This window comes from Paramisgurnus dabryanus, chromosome 16, assembly GCF_030506205.2.
Source record: "Paramisgurnus dabryanus chromosome 16, PD_genome_1.1, whole genome shotgun sequence".
Classification (NCBI taxonomy): Eukaryota; Metazoa; Chordata; class Actinopteri; order Cypriniformes; family Cobitidae; genus Paramisgurnus; species Paramisgurnus dabryanus.
The window spans coordinates 6139559-6158442 of record NC_133352.1 but is presented as its reverse complement, the minus strand read 5'-3'; the positions used below and the strand labels follow the sequence as shown (position 1 = coordinate 6158442).

At 37.6% G+C, this 18884-nt stretch overlaps 1 long non-coding RNA gene across 1 annotated transcript; it reads right to left on the bottom strand.

The window, feature by feature from the left end:
- Positions 1-12915: 12915 nt before the first annotated feature.
- LOC135777855 (uncharacterized) lies at positions 12916-18098 on the bottom strand. Its single transcript, XR_010544364.2, has 4 exons — positions 17328-18098; positions 16391-16455; positions 15896-16030; positions 12916-14109 (listed from the first exon to the last, which is right to left on the bottom strand). It is a non-coding gene; the product is annotated as an uncharacterized lncRNA (long non-coding RNA).
- Positions 18099-18884: the final 786 nt, after the last annotated feature.

Here is an 18884-nt window from a genome sequence, read left to right as displayed (position 1 = left end):
TATTGTATTGTTATGTTAAAGAATACAGTTGAAAAAATATCTGCTCTTCCATGTCATATGGGGTTTAAACCCAAGGATGACAGAATTTACATTTTTGTGAAATAAATTATTATTGTTAGTGGGCCACTGAGAAAACAAACTTGATTGTCGTGTAATTTTTATGAGTTAAGGGATTACAAATAGTAATAAATCTGCATGAAACAAAACCATTAGTTAAACATTAGATGGAAAAGCATTTAATCCCCCGAATTCAATTTGACTTATTGAATATAAATTGGCTGAAACTGCTTGTGTGACTTCTTCAGGTCCAAGATTTCAAAATATCAATATTGCAAAAGATTGTGCTGATAAATACTACTGTAGGTTGATCACAACGTTTTCTTCTGACTTCAGTTTGTGATGCACAGCAGAAATAAGCATTGAACTGTGATGCTGCGAATGTTCATTGTAATGAATGTGCAGTGCTCAGACTCTGAAGCATTGGAGCCAAAAAAATGTTGGGTAAATACTATACTATAGTTGTTACCTATATACTATAGGTAACAACTATAGTATGTGTGAGAATAGAAATATGCTACTGTTAACATTTATAATTGTATTTTGAAAGCAGCACAAACTACAATCATACATATGTAATTATATATTATTATAGTTTATATTTCTGCATATGTACGTTACCACCAGTGTACCTAATGGACTTTGGCTTAATCTAATGTGACAAAGCTGATCTTAAATGTCAGTATAAATCCAAGCAATTTTGGAGAATTACTAAATGTTTTTCTTGTAAGTAAATTAAAAGTCAGCTTTAAGAAAACATCAGATGTCTATTAAGAAAAGCAAAGTTGGTATGTATGGTTATGTTCTCAACAGTACAGGTGTTTGATTGATTTAATACTCAAGTATTCAGCGAAGTATGTTTTGTTTATTTAAATAATAAATAAGTGTAGTTATTAAGCATATACAAAACAATGAATGTCTTTAGCATAGATATATTTACAATATTTCAAAACGCAACGCAGCACAATGTCATTTAAACAACTGTTACATGATATAAATTTGTACATTGTTATACTGGTGGTGTCAGCAATCAAAGCTATAGATTTCAACAGGCTTGTTGAACTGACCTGAAAGTGATGCACGGGATTTATTTTGGACTTTTCTTTTACATTTGGAGCCAGAATGCTGCATCTTCCCGGTCGGAATTGCCGCGTGGCTACAGCTTCTCTCATGCAGTGGAAGCGTTTTGTGCAGCATTTAGTGGAAATGTGTTTATCTTCAACAGCGACTGCCATGAAGAGTCGTGTCCGTAAAAGGGATAGGATCTTAGGTGCACGAGCAAGGCTTGTGGACCAACTCCGCTTCACCTCTGTAACCGCCCCCGTTTCTCCGCTTTCCGCATGTCTCGCAGTTGCCGCGTACACTGTTTGAAATGGCCATTAACGTGCAAATGGAGGCGTATGATATCAAAGCATCGCGAGAGCAGACTGCTCCGCATGCTTTTACTCACTCTCGCGGTACTTTCATGTTTTGATTGATCTACGCAGCGCCAACAACACACGTGATCACCTGCAGTCAGGTGGTGGGGGCGCGGAGATGCTGAGATGGGTAAAAGACGAAATAACGTTATAACATTTCCTCTCGTCTCGTTTTGGTCAACGAAAATGAAGAGACATTTTAGCTTAGTTTTTATTTTGTAAACCACTTTTAGTCTCGTTTTTATTTGTCAACAATATTGCATTATACATTTTATTATAGTCATCGTCACATGACCAGCATTTTCGTTTCGTCTCGTCTCGTTTTCGTCACGTAAAAAAGGTTCGTTGACGACTATATTTCGTCATACTTTTCGTTGACGAAAGCAACACTACTGCACACACCCGGGGTTGCTGTTGGATTTATCCTACACAACTTTGACCCTCAGTCCGTACAGTGCACCTTAACTGCTACTCACTCTGATGTACCGCCGGGCTTTGCCACTGCCTGCTTACTAGAGTGGTGGAATTCATGCTAACACACAGGGAGGCAAAACAAAGGAAGTTAGTTCCCTCTGCTCGTGGGGCTCGAACCACAGCGTGTCTTTTCTTCTCACGACCCGCCTGGGGCCAGGGCAGTCCTGGTCGCTACAAGCACAGCATACACAGCAAGCTTAGTGTAAACACAAATGATAATCACAACTCACCCACATCACTCTGTACACACACTTTACGTGAATTTATGGACTAGACCGCCTGGCTTCGACTACTTCGTGAGGTGGTTTGAGCGTTGTTCTTTCCACAGAGAAGACGGGTTAGTACACAGTTTAATCAATGTAGCCCCTGTATGTTTGTCGTTACCTCTTCAGTTCACCCACGCTTCTTTTATCCGCAGGGCCAGATGACAAAACAGCACTCAGTTTCCCCAGTTGGGTTTTCCTGCCCGTGTTTCCGGTTGATCAGTGGCTCGCCCACACTTCCCTCTTCAGTGGGGCCGGGGACCTTCAACACACTTAGAATATACACCAAGCAGCTCTTCTTCTAAATACTTCCTTAAACACACATCCACCGTTACTCACGCTTCGTTGTCAGCCCCTTGATAACAATCCACTCGATGACGCAGTAGTAGCCCATGCACGAGTGAAAGTCGCCCAATAGTCTCTTCACCCGATCGTCTTCTACCTCTTTCTTCCCCAAGGGATCAATGTAGGTTGAGAAAAGCGGGTCTGCACAGCAGCAACACAGCGCACACAAAGTACACCAAAAGCACACCGTCTGCTATCTTCAAAGGTCCTTTTGTACTCTGCCTTCTCTCCTCATTTGCCTATCATCAACCGTTGTCTTAATCGCCCCCACCTGTGTGCAATCGGGCTTGATTTAGACCTCGGGGAAACCCCGGGGATTCTGGTGTTCGGAATAAATCGTCCGGGCGGAACTCGTCTTCCACACTTTTTGTTCCGCTCGCATAAATCGTCAACCGGTGACACATACAACAAGAAACTAAACTTTGACTTGACTAAATATTCTTACTGGTACTCACAGTAACAGGACAAACGAAGAAATACCAAACACAAAGACTATAAATAGGGAGAACTAATGAGGGGAACAGGTGAAAGTAATAACCAAGAGAGCGGGTAAAAATTGACGATACACGGAAAATAGGTGGTCTAATATAACTAATACTGAGGCCACGCATTTCCCACACAAAACATTGTACTGTCAGAACTCTGCCAACAAGACTAGATATATTACAAAACCAGATTCGGGCAGGACCCTGAGAGGTTTGTATTATTCTGCGCCACTATCTGAGGAGTTTCAAGTAAGCTACACCACAGCCGTGCTAATATTTAGTATAACAGCACTCTTGCATGTGTGGTATAGCCAACTGTTACTTTAACCCTTGTGTGTCCTTTGGAAAAACTCATTTAATTTTGTATCATTTTGGCTGTGTTAATGCAAAAATAATACATTTTTTAAAAATTGTGTACTTCTATTGGAATTTTAATATTGAATTAATATTTTCTTTGTAAATCATTTTTCAACCAAGTACACAAAGTAGTACAGAATAGTACACATTGCTCATTGAAACCCATTGCAATTGCAGAATTTAATCCCACTGCCATTTAAGCATTAAAGCAAGCATTTAAGGTTACAATGTTTCAGAATGATGAAGTATTTTGGAAGTGTGTACTAATATCCTCCTGATGGTGCCATTTTCTCAGGTTTGGCATTTATTTCTGTTTTTGCAATATTTTTTTAGCACTGCAAAATAATTAAATGAAACACGCAGCTAGCTGTACTTTATCAGAGTGTTTTTCTTTTACTTCACCACATTCTGAAGCATAATATCATACTTTTAAATGCATTTCATAATTTAAATGGAATTTTCATTTAATACTTAAAGGGATACTTTGATCCATAATGAAAATTACCCTATGATTTACTAACCCTCAAGCCATCCGAGATACATGACCATCTTATTTCAGACTAACACATTCGAATCACATTGGCTGCCAACGAAAGCTAGTTATTATATTTTATAACATTTATGGAAAAGAAGAAATGATGTTGATTACGTCTGTGAAGGATGAATGCACATTTAGGCTTCAAAGTCAGATGTTGTTCCCTGGATCCTGTTTACTACACGGTTATAAAGCTTAGAAGAGCAGGGACATTTTTTTTTATATAACTTTGGTTGTTTTCATCTGAAATAAGTGGTCAAAGCTTTAGGGTGAGTAAATCATGGAGTAATTTTCATTTTTCGCTGGAGTATTGCTTTAATTACAAAATCAATTTTGTACTTAATTACTTTTACAGTTAAAGTAACTATGTGCTTTCTAAAAGTTTTAAATAAAAATTGCACTTTAATATTGATAAGAAAGTATTGTATTGTCAATGTACTGAAATTGTAAAGGTAAAAAACTACTTGTAGTACAGTACTGTATATAGATAGGAGCAGGGGCGATTCTAGGATTTTCATTTTATGGGGGCTCAGCCCCCAGTAAGGGTATGATTAAAAAAATATGATTTGACTAGTAGGGTAGGGTTGTATACTACTAACCTTATTGCAATCCACTATTCCATTGTATTCCCTGTGTTTCATATATGATACTAGAACATTTTCAGTTGAATGGAGATTTGTTTACAATGAAGACTTCCTGATTCATTATTCACTGTGCAAATACACGACACACGTTTCCAGAACAAACACATCATTTTACTGTTTTTACTGTTTTATTGTCATTTTATCTTCTAGGTTAATATTATTAGTTGATACAGCCACTGTGTTAATCTTGGAACAAATTTATACAGATCTAAAATATAGAAAAGGGGACTGACCACAAAAATCTTCCACAAAAAACTAGTTTTATAAAAGGATAAACTTCACAATCACCCAGTGTTTCGCGTATATGAAATTATTTGCCTGATGCGTTCAGAGCAACAACTGTACATACAGCAATGCATCACGCCAGCACCTGACTTTAAAACATGTAACGTTAATCCGCAATATATAGACGCGCGTCTTTTAATGGTAACTTGACTGACCTGCTCCCTTCTTGGCGAATATTTCTGTGATTTTGCAACATCTCGCTGCGTCTGTCTCTCTCTGCTTCTCCTTTGCGCTGCATATTTGTTAGATAAAGCCAAAAAGGCAGTGTGTGGCCGCCGTTGGGTCATGTGGTGGCATTTTCACACCGCGATTGACTGACTCGTAGATTTTAAGAGGTGCGTCATTCATTCATATCATATTCTTTCATCCTGGGCTGACTGCACGGCGGGTCAGAACAGCCGCCAGGCCAAGAAGGCCAGTCCGCCCTGCACACACCTTGTACTACTGATGTTCGCTCTGCTCGGCCCCCCTGCGGATTGAAAAACACGCTATATCCATGCTGACTCAGATCAGGGGAGGAGCCGAAACTTGACGCAGCATGCCGCCTTTTCTAAAGAGGTTTTATAGGGGACTGAAGCGATCACAAATTAATGAATCAAATCATTTTTTAGGGGGGCTGGGCAGAATTTCCCCCCTGCATAGGAGTATTGTGAAGTAAATGTTTGCAGAATAAAAACACTTTGATAAAGTACATATAAATACTTGTGTCATTATAAATACTAGTGTCATTATGTAAACAAACCAGCATTTAAAGGGTTGAAAATGTTTGGTAGTAATGAATGATCAAGGGTTTTGACACTCTAAAGAAAGCTGGGTTGTTTTATCCCATGGCTGGGTAAATATTGGACAGAAGCAACCATTGGGTTCCAAATCTATGCTGAGGTGTTTCAACGCATGGTTGGGTAACAACAATCCAGCATAGGTTTATTAATTCAATTCAATTCAATTCAATTTTATTTATATAGCGCTTTTCACAAAAGTCAATTGTTTCAAAGCAGCTTTACATAAATAGAAGCAGTGAAAAGCACAGAAAACGACAGATAGCACAACACAATACATGATAGCATGAGCAGTTAAATTTGCTGCGGCTATGACTCAATATTATAATTGCACGTATTACTAAAGCAACGTATAGAAGAGGAAGCTAGGTAAAGCCCAAAAAGGCTGCCTCCCCGGGGTGAAAAACCCCCTAGGAGAAAAAAAAAAACCCCGGGCTTTTATCCGAGGAAAAATAAGTCCTAGGAGGGAAAAACCCTTGGGAGAACGGAAATGGAGATTTAGCGGAGATTAAGCGGTTCTGCCGGTGATCGTTGGTCAGGTATCAGCTGGGCATAACGTTGAAGGATGGCCAGTAGATCAGAGGTGTGCCGACTTTCACATCTACCGGGACTGGGTCTGTTTGTCTCGTCCTCGGGTCGAGGACGAGACAGGGAGAGAAAAACAAAATCGTATTAGCGTAGCAGCCGTTCATATGTATTGAAGTGTCACACAGTGATGTGGTTTAACTCAGCTTAGTTCCAGACAGACTAAATATTGCGGCATAATTATGTTATCCACAGTTGAGGATTTAGCAAATTGGGGGCCCAATGCGAGGGTATATATGGTAAATAAGGGTCACCTTCCGATCTTTAAGAGAAAATGAAACCTGAGAAAATGAAACCTGACGACCCGTTTGACTAAGGCCTAAAGCCCCACTGTCGTCGTTAATGCAGGTTCAGTGGCAAACGGGTCTATATTGTATACCATTTACAGGACCAGGAGAAGACGCCAAAAACATCGCAACCCGACCATACGTGTTAACCCGTTTGACTAAGGCCGGAAGCCCCACTGTCGTCGTTAATGCAGGTTCAGTGGCAAACGGGTTAATAACCTTACAGTTGATTCTACTCAATATTTACCCAGTCATGGGATAAAACAACCCAAAGTTTTCTAGAGTGTAGCCAACTGTGTGCAAGATCTGACGTTAACGGCATAGTCCAATAATTCGGGTGTTTCCAGAAAACCATCGTTACAATGAAAATTTACAAACTTCTGTGGCTGCAAATGCAGCCCTCAAATTACGGTTAAACGCAACGTTTTTGGTTAATATGACAGACTAACATAAATTTTGCTCTCCACCATTTATGTTGTTGAACAAATTAAACAATATGCTTAATGCTAAGTTACTATGTTTTTGGAAAACATGATGTGATTAGCAAGTAAGTTTTAATTCCTAAACACACATACAGACCATCAGATAAAGTATAACTTGAATCGCTTCAGATTAAAGCATCTGCAAAATGTGTTAATGTAAGTTAGTTTATGTAAAATGTAAAACAGCTATGAACAAAACTGTGTAGGATCAAGTGCATGATGATTCTGTTTTATTTTGAAATATGACGAATGATCTCAGACCTCAGATTTCAATGCAGACTTTTCATACCATTTTTATATTTCTGTACCATGTCATAGCTGTCTGCTCTGTAAGCTTTGACTGGCTGGAATCAGCAGGCTATTTTTAGCACTATTCCCATGACAATAGAAAGAAAGTCAGTGGCCATGTTTCCATCACCATGGTTTTATGCACATTTTTAAGTATAGCATCAAAAACAATTGATGGAAATGCCAAAATTTGAGTTAAAATCCCTTTATTCGGAGAAACATTTTTAAGCTCACTTACGGTGGTTTTAAACTTTGGCGAAAAAAGAGTCAATTCAAATAATATTAGATGGAAATGCATTTGCGGAATAAATTCTGACATAGCAAAAATTAAACACACGGGACTGACGGAGCTGTTCACATTGATAAAAGCTGTGTCCCAATTCGAAGGCTGCAACCTCCTAAAGATGTGACCTCAAAAGGCGAGCACTTGGTCTTTAAAGGTGGCAGCCTTTCAAAGTCCACGAAGAGAACTTAAATGAGACGGGCTAGCCTTCTGGGATACATAATTTGCGTCACCTGTCACAGCGGACACATTTCTGACTTATTAAAATAAATATGGAACCAGAAAAATATTAATTCTATTTTAGAAAATATGACACGTTGATGTAGATTAAACTATTTAACAGTGTAACAAATTAATCAACTTTGAAAATATATGCAACATAAACAGAATAATATGAACATAAACCATAACATATTATAATATAACATTTGCTGATGATAGGCTCAGTGACTGAACCATTAATCCATCAATTAATGAATCTAACAGAGAGGACTTCATATTTTATCTGACCCGCCCAAAGAAAAATATATTATCTCAAATATTTACTTGTGTTAGATAAAGGTTTCCTGTGGGATGTCATTAACCCACTGAGTCAATTTTGTACTTTGCATTGAATGTAAATACATTGGTTTTTAAATGTCTCTTGACTAGCTGTCATTTGCATCGCAATGAAACATGCAGTCATGCGAGCCGTGGACCAATGAACACCTTACTTACCTTTGCTTTAAAAATAAAGAAAGTCATATACACCTAGGATTGCATTAAGGTGGGTAAATGACGAGGTAATTTTTATTTTCAGTGAACCCTCCATTTAATAGAAGACTGAACATGCATTTTATAAAATGTAATTTCTCCGAATTCTGCACATTAATTTCCCAGAAGTGTTTGATTCTGGAGATTCCCAATCTCCCCGCTAGATGTCCAAGGCAATTGGCCATCTGTTTCCATAGTTACAAGCACACAGTGGTGGCATTGACATCCGATGCCTTGAGACTACACCCAAGCAACAAAGGCATAGTTGTTTTCAAGGTGCTGGAAAAGTTGTGGATCACATCACTAAGATGGGTGTCAGCCTGATCCAGATGGGAGGACACCCTGTGGAGCATGCAAATTATGAAATTGTCTACATCTGGCATGTTTCCTGCTGTTGGTCCAGATGATCTATTACCATGGGTTACAGCTGTATAATGACCAGTCTTAAAAGGTCTTAATGATGCTTAAGGGAGAGAAGTACGTCTGTAGTTTTCAGTGTGTGACCAACGTTGGCACCGGGGCATTGCCAAATGTCCATTAGACTTTTCTCAGGCAGTAAGATCAAAATGCCCACATCTGGCTCCCTTGGCCTATTCCATGGAAGTAAGAGAAAAGTGACAGGGATAGAGATCACTTGGCCTAAGCTAAAAAAATAAATAAATGTAGTATATGTGATAGAAAAGGACAAATGCTCTCCCAGTTAGCACATTGGGATATGCAGGGGTTTAAGTCACATCTGCTGAAGAACCAATTCCTCTCATTAGCAGTGTCCCTTATTCCCTAAGTTTCGCCTAATTAGCAGCTGGTGAACGGTCTCTTTATACCTAGTAATAGTTTTCATTCAACTGAAGATCTCATACACAAGATTCTTTGCAGTACTTTGTGATGCCAAATGTGATTCACACCAAACATAGTGTCCGTACACCCCAAACTAAACTTCTTAATTATGTAATATTGCTGGTGTAGCTGTATCTGAATTTGTATATGGAGCAATGTTGCTACAAGGAAAGCTATTATAAACTGCCATTCGGTGAAATACTTATTTTGCATTTGTCAGCAGCAAGATATTGGCCATCATTTAAGCATTTGACAAGTGAAGACATTGGTTAGAAAGTGTCTAGTACCCATTCGTGACATTGGAGGATTACAGACCCGCAGACTGTTTAAAATCAGCTTTTGTCAAACCCACAGGGAATTCATGTTTAACACATTTATCTTCACTTCAAACTTGCCTGAACCTGGGGAAATCTTCCCCACCAAAGATGCCAGAGTTTTCACAGTTACAAGAACTCCTGTTGTTTTTATATGATCGCTCACAAATACATTTTTATGAAAAAGTCTTGCTTTTTCACCTTGCTCATCTAAGCCATCATTTATACTCGGTTGTGTTGTGTTATTCTTTGTTATTAATGTCCCTCTTAGATTTAGTCTTGGATTTGACACTGCTGATTCAAAGCTGAGCCTACAGACATATTGTTTTGACCTGAACACAAATGTTGGCTGGCTATTTCTCAACAGACAAAGGTAATTGTAGAAGATGGCAAGAAAGGCGCGGTTGCACATATGTCTATAACGGAAGGGTTAATCGGAATCATGTTGAGCCGAGGAGCTTGTGCGAGTGATACAAGGTTGCATCTATCTTTTATCATTTTCAGGTACCAAAATACATCTGATGGAAAGTGCTTTTGTGAAAGCACAAAGAACAGTAAACTTTCATTAATTCATCATCAATAGCGTTCAAGGTCCTCTTTTAATAAAAAAAGTTATCTTAAGGTAATGTAAATTTCTGTTCATCAGTAGCGTTTAAATGAAATAAGAAATGACCTCCACTGTTGTCCTTGGAAAGAAAATTATTTCTCACATCCCATCACATACAAGCTTTATTTACAGTGTAAGAATGACAGCACATGAGACATTAAAGTTTAGCCTTCATCAGCCAAGTCTGACAAGCCAAATAAAAACAACTGATGCAAAACCTTCAATTTCTCATATTTCTGTCAATTTAAAAAACACAGTCATGTTAACGCTATTAGACGGTGAAAATGCAAACAGCTCTGGAAGTATTGCCCTGGCAACAACTCGGCTCAATCTGAAGGCTGACAGGGGAATGTTTTCATTCACAGGGAGAGTTGGGTAAGCTGTTTGGTATTCAGCCACATGCTCGCTGTGAATGTCTCCTGTTTTGTGTTCGTCCCTCACGTTCTCATCTCTTCTGCTTTCATTAGCCTTCAAACTCACCCTCTTGATTTTACTCTATGATTCGTTGTAAACCCACAATCTACACCTGGCCCTTTCAACTTTCTTATTGTGCATCCCTTATTTTCAACGATTTGTGCGTTCATGTCATTTCTAAAGACCGATATCCAGCTCCACTTCTAATTCATCTTCTCTCTTGGGCTTACAGTATGTTAATTACACTATTGGTTATGTAAGGGATAATGTATAGGCAGCAGGTTGTTATCGCAGAAATAAACCCGACAGTGTGATCAGGACCCAGCTCAACGGGTCTTGTATCACACTGAAGGGGCTTATTTTGTGATAACAACCTGCTGCCTGTACATAAGCCAGCTTATTACACGGCTATTTACCTAATAAGTAAGTTAAGAAGCATTAAATATTGATTTGAAATATTTTATTTGCTCATTTTTAACAAATGTAGACCTTCCACAGTAAAAACTTGTGTTTTAAACCCAGCGCAATTGACTTTGTCAGTGACGCATGTATCATTCGTATTTTGCACCGGCGCACAGCGGGTTTTTCCTTCCACAGACGCACGTCGGCAAACTAGGGAATGAACTTGCGCTCCCTGGGCGGTTCAGGGCAAAAAAGGAGGCGTGTTGCGGCGCAAACCATCCCTGATGATATTTTGCAGTTTCAAAAAACAATTGCGCCACTGACAAAAAAAAAACTAAAGTCAGTGGCGCGTTGCGCGTGGTTCATAATGCTATTTTAAGGGCGCATGCTTGACCATAATGTATAGCGTGCACAACGTGCACACAGTTTGCTTATCTAATCTACACAGATGCAACAGTTATTTTTGCAAATCATAAATTGTTACAATAAAAAATCTTAACACATGAGATAAGGGGAATCATAGTGGTGAGCATTGTGGTGATAGTTTTTATTTATTGTGTGGCTGCGTTAAAAAATTCTCATGCAAATAACGATTAAAATATTTTCATAAGAAACCTTAATGTATCTGAACTTGATTTGTAAGTGTACTTTGGGGTTGGACCTTGCTTGCGTTTCTTGAGTCCGATTTCAAAGCCCCCAAACCCTTTCAGCGTTGAGGGTGGACGCAGATCTGTGTAGAGGCAGATCCACCTCCCGTTACACGGCGTGCCCGATTTATGCTGGCAAGCTTGGGATTCCCCGTCTCCTGACATCATTGTAGTGCTTGGCGCAACTATGGGGATGCCAGCTGATGAGACAATTGTGGCTATTTCCTCTCACGCCTGTTTAACCTACGCTGATTTGGGCGGGTTTCTCCTATCCCCATACAAAACAACTTCTCTGTCTTTGACTCCTCTTACAAGAACGTCGGTCTCCTTGGCTGTGAACCGCTCCTGGCGTGCGCCTGGTAAATCCGTCATAATAATAGCAACCCGCCATGGAACTTGCGCCCTTGCGTTTAAAGGGAATGTTGGATATCGTTCTGATTGGTTTATTTGACGTTACTCCCACACCACACCTACGAATAATGAACCTACTTCAGACCAACCCCTTATTGATTTGCACCTGGCGCAAGAGTTATTTCTCCCGCCGGGAAAATAGCAACAGATGTATTTAGCAAAATAATGTTTATCTTGGTAAATATTAATATAACTTAGGGTATATCTTGTTAAAAGTTAGCTACATGTGGTAGCTGTGCTTCAGCCTTTAACCTGGTAAGTAAACAGTAATATGAACATTATTTTACAAGGCTACTAATAAGCATAAATAAAAAAACGATTTTAATTAATTTTTACCATGTAAATTTTATTCATGTAAAGCTACGTAGTTATTGGGACAGGATTTGATGGATCAGTCTAAGTTACTCTGTGAGTTTGTCGCTATTTCTTAGCCAAGCTGCATACATATGCATATCAGGCATTTATAACACATCTCATCTGTGCATTAATGTCCGTTTTGTTAAATAAGTTGATTAATTAAAGCAAAGTAAGTATACTTAAAGGAGCAATGAACCTGTCAATTTTATTGTTTTATGCTGTTGTCTGGGATCTACTTATGATGTTCGCGTGGTTTTCACATTCAAAAAGTAATACACTGTAAAAAAAAAACGTTTTTTTACAGGTAATATTCTGTATATTTTTACAGAATTTTCAAATTTTTTCATTAAACAGTAAAATGCTTTTGTTTTACAGATATTTTCTGTTATTTAAAGATTTACCATTAAAATGACAGTATTTCCTTGTAATTAACAATCACATCAAAATTATGTTTTTTAAAGGCAATTCATACTATTTTTACAGATCAAAAATGTATTTTCACAGACATTTGTTGTTAATTTTCACAAACATTTGCCGTTAATTTTCACAGACATTTGCCGTTAATTTTCAGACATTTGCCGTTAATTTCCACAGAAATTTGCCGTTAATTTCCACAGACATTTGCCGGTAATTTTTACAGACATTTGCCGTTAATATTTAGACATTTGCCGTTAATTTCCACAGACATTTGCCGTTAATTTTCACAGAAATTTGCCGTTAATTTCCAGACATTTGCCGTTAATTTCCACAGACATTTGCCGTTAATTTCCACAGACATTTGCCGTTAATTTCCACAGACATTTGCCGTTAATTTTCAGACATTTGCCGTTAATTTTCAGACATTTGCCGTTAATTTCCACAGAAATTTGCCGTTCATTTTTACAGATTAAAAAATTATTTTTACAGAAAATTTCTGTAAATGTTTTATTGATTATTTTTCTGTAGAAATTTAAGTAAAATTACATAAATCAGTAAATTTATAGTGTTTAAAATGTATCCCTCTTCAGCATTGAAACTTTTAGGGTTTTGCTCTTGCTGCAAAGTAAGACCACGTCCACTGTTAACTCACATTCCACCTCAATCTCTAACTGGTGAACATTGTTCAGCAATACTACACTATGACTTCATCAAATCCACTTCTTTGGTTTTGTGCTGCTTGTAGCTATACAACTTGACTAAGAAATGTTTTTGGAGCTGCAACTTGTGTCATGGTAGCCTACACTGTAAAAAAAATTACTGTAATTTTTTTTAACTGCTGTGATAAATCATTTAATGTAATGTAAACTAAAACACTTAAAATAACAGAAAATCACAGATGTAGCCAAATGCATTTATTGTTCAATAGTCCAAAACTTTCCAATGCATTAAGATAATAAGTATTAGTTTCCAAAACTCTCCAATACAATGCAGATCACAAAATAAGGCTTTAGCCTTGGAAATACAACAACGAATACCACTAAGCACTGCAGCATTTAATTAACCACAAAGGAACACATTACTACATAGTGACCAAACTTCAGTCATAAATTTACAGTTTAAACAAACACACAAGAAATAGTTTTAACTGTGCCTACCTTTAAATTGCTTATCTATGAAGATAAACTTTTAAATTAAACACAAACTTGAAAATCTTGTCAGAGTCTCTTCTTCAATTCCATTGGAATTAACTGGCAAGCCATTCAAAGTCCATTAGTTTTCGTAGCAGTGTTCATACATTTGGGTTCATTCCATGCCTTTATTTGTCTCACATTCCAGCAGCAAATTTTTTATCCAGTTTCCGGACTGATGCCCACAACTTCTCTGTTAAAAAAAACAACAACCAGAAGATCTTATTATAAAAAATCAGCATATACTAAAACAATAAAATAAAAATTGGTGAACTTGATGCACAGTACAAATGTATTTTACCATCCACGAACAAATGTCTTAAATTTGAATATATAAAATTCAGAATTTAAATTAATGTGTATTGATTTATACAAATAGAGACATGTATGTGAATAAAAATGCAAAAACTGAGATGTGCATTTGTGGTTCAGATGACACGCCTGCATTTATCCCGTTCTGTTTATTTGGATTTTGAGACTCATTTTCCCATGTAAAGCATTATATGAGCCAAATATAAACAACTATCGATGAATAAACCAAACAAATGCATTTCATTTTTGTGTCCGTAAAATTCAATATTCAAATGAATGTGCATAGATTTGTACAAACAGAGACATTTGTGAATTTCAGTGATTATATTTTGTATCATTATATCACAATTTGTGCATGCAAAAATGCTGATGTGCATTTGTGAATCAGGTGATGCATGTAAATTCACATGTTTGGTTCATTCAAATTTTGCGACTTTTGTTGCGTGGTTTGTATTTAACCAAACAGGATGAATGCATGTACATCGCCTAATTCACAAATGCACATTGAAGTTTTTGCATACACAAATTGTAATAAACTAATAAAAAATATAATCACTGAAATTCACAAATATCACAATTTGTGCATGCAAAAACAAAACCACCAATGTGCATTTGTGAACCAGGCAATGCATGTGCATTCATCCTGTTTGATGCACATAATTAAATTCCAACACAAAATGAAACGCATTTGTTTGGTTCATTCATTGATAGTTGTTTGTATTTGGCTCATAAAATGCTTTAAACGGCAAAATGAAAATCTCAAAATCCAAATGAACAGAACGGGATAAATGTAGGCGTGTCACCTGATCCACAAATTCACATCTCCTTTTTTGCATGGGCAAATTATGATATATATAAATACAAAACAAAAAAATTAAACATTTTATTCACATACATGTCTCCATTTGTACAAATCAATACACATTCATTTAAATTCTGAATTTCATATATTCCAATCTTATGGCATTTGTTCGTGTATGGTAAAATACAGTTGTAACGTGCATCAAGTTCGCCGGGAAATGTCCATGTATTTGTTATTTTGACTAATTTCAACCCATAATGCAGTGGTGGTAGTGTCATAGTTATTAGTATCTGCTCTAGAGTTTGGTGTGAAACATGACAGGGATTTATAGATAAACAGTGCATAATCACTGTCTATGTGTCAACTCATGATAAAGCCAGTGACGGCCGGTGACTTCTTTTTCGAGGGCACATAATGCAAAGCTCGTCACAACATGTATTTAGCTCTTCATGTGTGTTGCACGCCATTTCAAAATATGTGTTTAGCGCGTCATGTAAATGTATGTGCATCACGCAAGATGTCAAAATACAAGCCTGCTGCAGACACGTCTAAATGGTTTATGATAAAAGAGATGCTCGCGTTTGCCAGATACTGGCTTAATCTCATGTGTGATGTGTTAAGTGAGTGTCTTGGGAGTATTTTGTGAACGTGAGCGTCACTTATCATAAACCCTTTCGATGCGTGTTCAGCAGGCACTCATTTTGACAATACACATGATGCACATGGTTCACATGACGCAACAAACACATATTTTGAATTTGCTCCCCTGAAAAAAGAAGTCACTAACTAAAAAACCTAACCTAGAAGTCAAAAAAACTTGCAAGTATACAATAGATATTGGTTAAGAGTTTATGCTCTGAATTACCTCTGAATAAACTCAAGTGTGCATGCAGCTTGATTGTGATATGTGTCAGATATGCCCCAAATGCCTCTAAACATGGGCCCAGGACAACCTTCTCTTCAGATGACAACATCCATTTGCTTGAGGTCATCAATTCACCTATATAAAGTAAACTTGGATTAATAATGGTTGTGACAGTATGGTTCATGGCATGCACTGCAAAGAAGAGCTTAGTAATTCTGTCTTTTTTCCAGTCTAAATATATTCAAATTCTTAAATCAAGAAAGAAATTTTGTCTAGCTTCAATCTAAATTAAGTGAATAAAAAATAATTTAAAATTATCTTTTTTGGATTATTCGACTATACAAAGAGTAAATTTACTTATTTACTTAAGCTCTTTATTGCAGTGTAGGTACCTTGTGTAAACCAAAAAATACAGATAACACTAGAAAATAAAAAAAACATTAATGATTACAAAAGAAAGCAAAAAATAGTTTGTATTCATTGTATCCAAATTACCTTGGATGATCAGTGAGAGGTGAATCCGATAATCCTCATTCCATGTCAGCTGCAGTTGCTGCTACCTAAAAAAAATTAAACTATATTTCATACAAACAAGACATAAAAAAGAAATAGCATCAATTAGAAGGACTAAGTATTAATTATTTTTCTTATTTTCGAAGTGAATGGGGCTCATTAAAGATTGGGTTACAAACATTCCTCAAAATATCTTCCTCCGTGTTTGAGATGTCATGAATATGAAGTGAAATGCATTTAACATACTATCTTGTATTACATAAATGTATTTAAGTAAACTTGTACTCATCTTTCATACAAAGATGGGTTCAAATGTATTACAAGTGGTACCTAAATACATTTTTAAATTACATTTTAGCATATTTCATATGTACTAAGGAACAAAAAATGTAGGCTATATTAAGTACAAAATTAGTACATGAAAAAAGAGCACTTTGAGTAGATTATAGGATTGTACTTGTCTTTGATCAAAGTACGACTTCATGAGGCGAGGCGCTGCAAGAAACGACAAGTGGATGACATCAGAGTAACGCGAGAGCGATAGGAATTAGCCTCTTCCGCAACATGTCTCGCGGTACTCTGATGTCATCTTTGTCAGTTCATGCGGCGCTGCGTAAAGTTGAGTACACAAAAAAACTCGAAGCAGGATAATTTATCTGTTACTTCTCAGCCTGAGAAATACAAGGTGTGGCGTGTGAGCGTGTGAACTGACTGAAATGCGTGTGCCTAACGGTGAATGCGTGCGACTTGACTCGAGAGCCCTGTCTTCCAACATGTGCATCAAACTAACCCGCGCATATTACATCAAATAATGTGCTACAGACTCGCCCAATAAATTCAGCAGAGAAACTAACGCTAATACTTAACTCTGATGAACAGTCTGGTGTTTGTAATGTGACAAATTAAAAATATTACTTACACAATGGAAGAATTATCAGATGCAACTTCTTCATTCCACTCCGACCGTAGACACCTGTCTGCGCAAACTCGCAATGCGCATGTGCACCGGGCGCAAATTTGCTGATGACGTCGTGACATCACACGTACTGCGCTACGCACACATGTTGTCTAAATGTGTTTCTTATCAAACATTTTTGACAAAGATATGTACATTATCAGAATCTACATGAATGTTTATAATTCATTTAATAGGCTGCATTTATTGCAGTTATTGTAAAGTGCCAAAGCTTTTATTTCCAAACTACTGCCACAGCTGACTTTTTAAATAAATACATAAAATAAAATAATAAGTGTCATTACATGTTGTCCTGTAGCATTTACATATTAGCCTATTTCAAAAATACAGTATTGCAGACATAACTGTAAAATTTGCATTTAGCATGCTCCCACAATTCATTGCAAACTACAGTATAGGGAGAGAGAGAGAGAGAGAGAGAGAGAGAGAGAGAGAGAGAGAGAGAGAGAGAGAGAGAGAGAGTGAGAGAGAGAGAGAGAGAGAAAACAGGGCTTAAGACAAATTTTATACAGGATCCACAACAACCATTATTAAAAACTAAGCTTTTGTACACACTCACAGTCAGTCTCACACCCCATCTCCATTCAAAACAAAGCATCACTATCTGTGTATTTGTAATATGTAAACTAAATGGACACAGATTCTATTAAAGACTTAGACCTAGTCCACACGGACCGGAGTATTTTTATAACCGTGTTATTTTTTTATGTGGTTCGGCCGTTTGTCCACGCAAAAACGCAGTAGGCCTATCAGTGCACTGAAACCAAACATTTTTGAAAATCCCTGCCAAGGTGAGGATTTTAAGAAAACGCTGGTTGCAGTGTTGTCGTGCGACGTCAGAGTGTGCGCCGTTATCTGCTGTATTTGACGTCAGAGGTTATATTGTCGCCTGCTGGTGTGGCATGCTCTTGACAGTGCTTGATAGCGTGTTTTTGCTTTTTCATGTGGACAGAGATTTCTTTTAAACTGAGCATGTGTGGACAGGATTTGTTTGGAGGAAAAACTCAGGTTACAGAAATACCCATGTCCGTGTGGACTAGGCCTTATTTTCCTGCCTTTTTACACTGGTGGGATTTCAAAATGGCAAACTTAGGCCTTGTCCACACGGACACGGGTATTTTTATAACCGTGACCTTTTTTTTGCCGTTCATCCACACAGACATGCAGTATCACGTCACTAAGGTTATGTTTACACGTGGGCGGCTATTTTCATAAACGGACATTTCAACCTCTCCGGTTTCCAAAATAATATCGTGCACACATGTCAGTTTTCAGAAAAGTGTTTATTTACACGTACCCGTGCATATATGCCGTCAAGAAAAGCTCAAGCCCACGTAAGCCAATCACCGGCAGCGCTCGTGGTGACGCAAACTGGTTCATGTTGGAGGGAGAGGGAGGAGTTGTTGCCGTATGTGATCGATGACGTCAAAGTACCGCGAGAGCGAGTTGAGGAATCACTAGTCTAATTTCAAATCGCTCTGGCGGTACCTTGACATCATC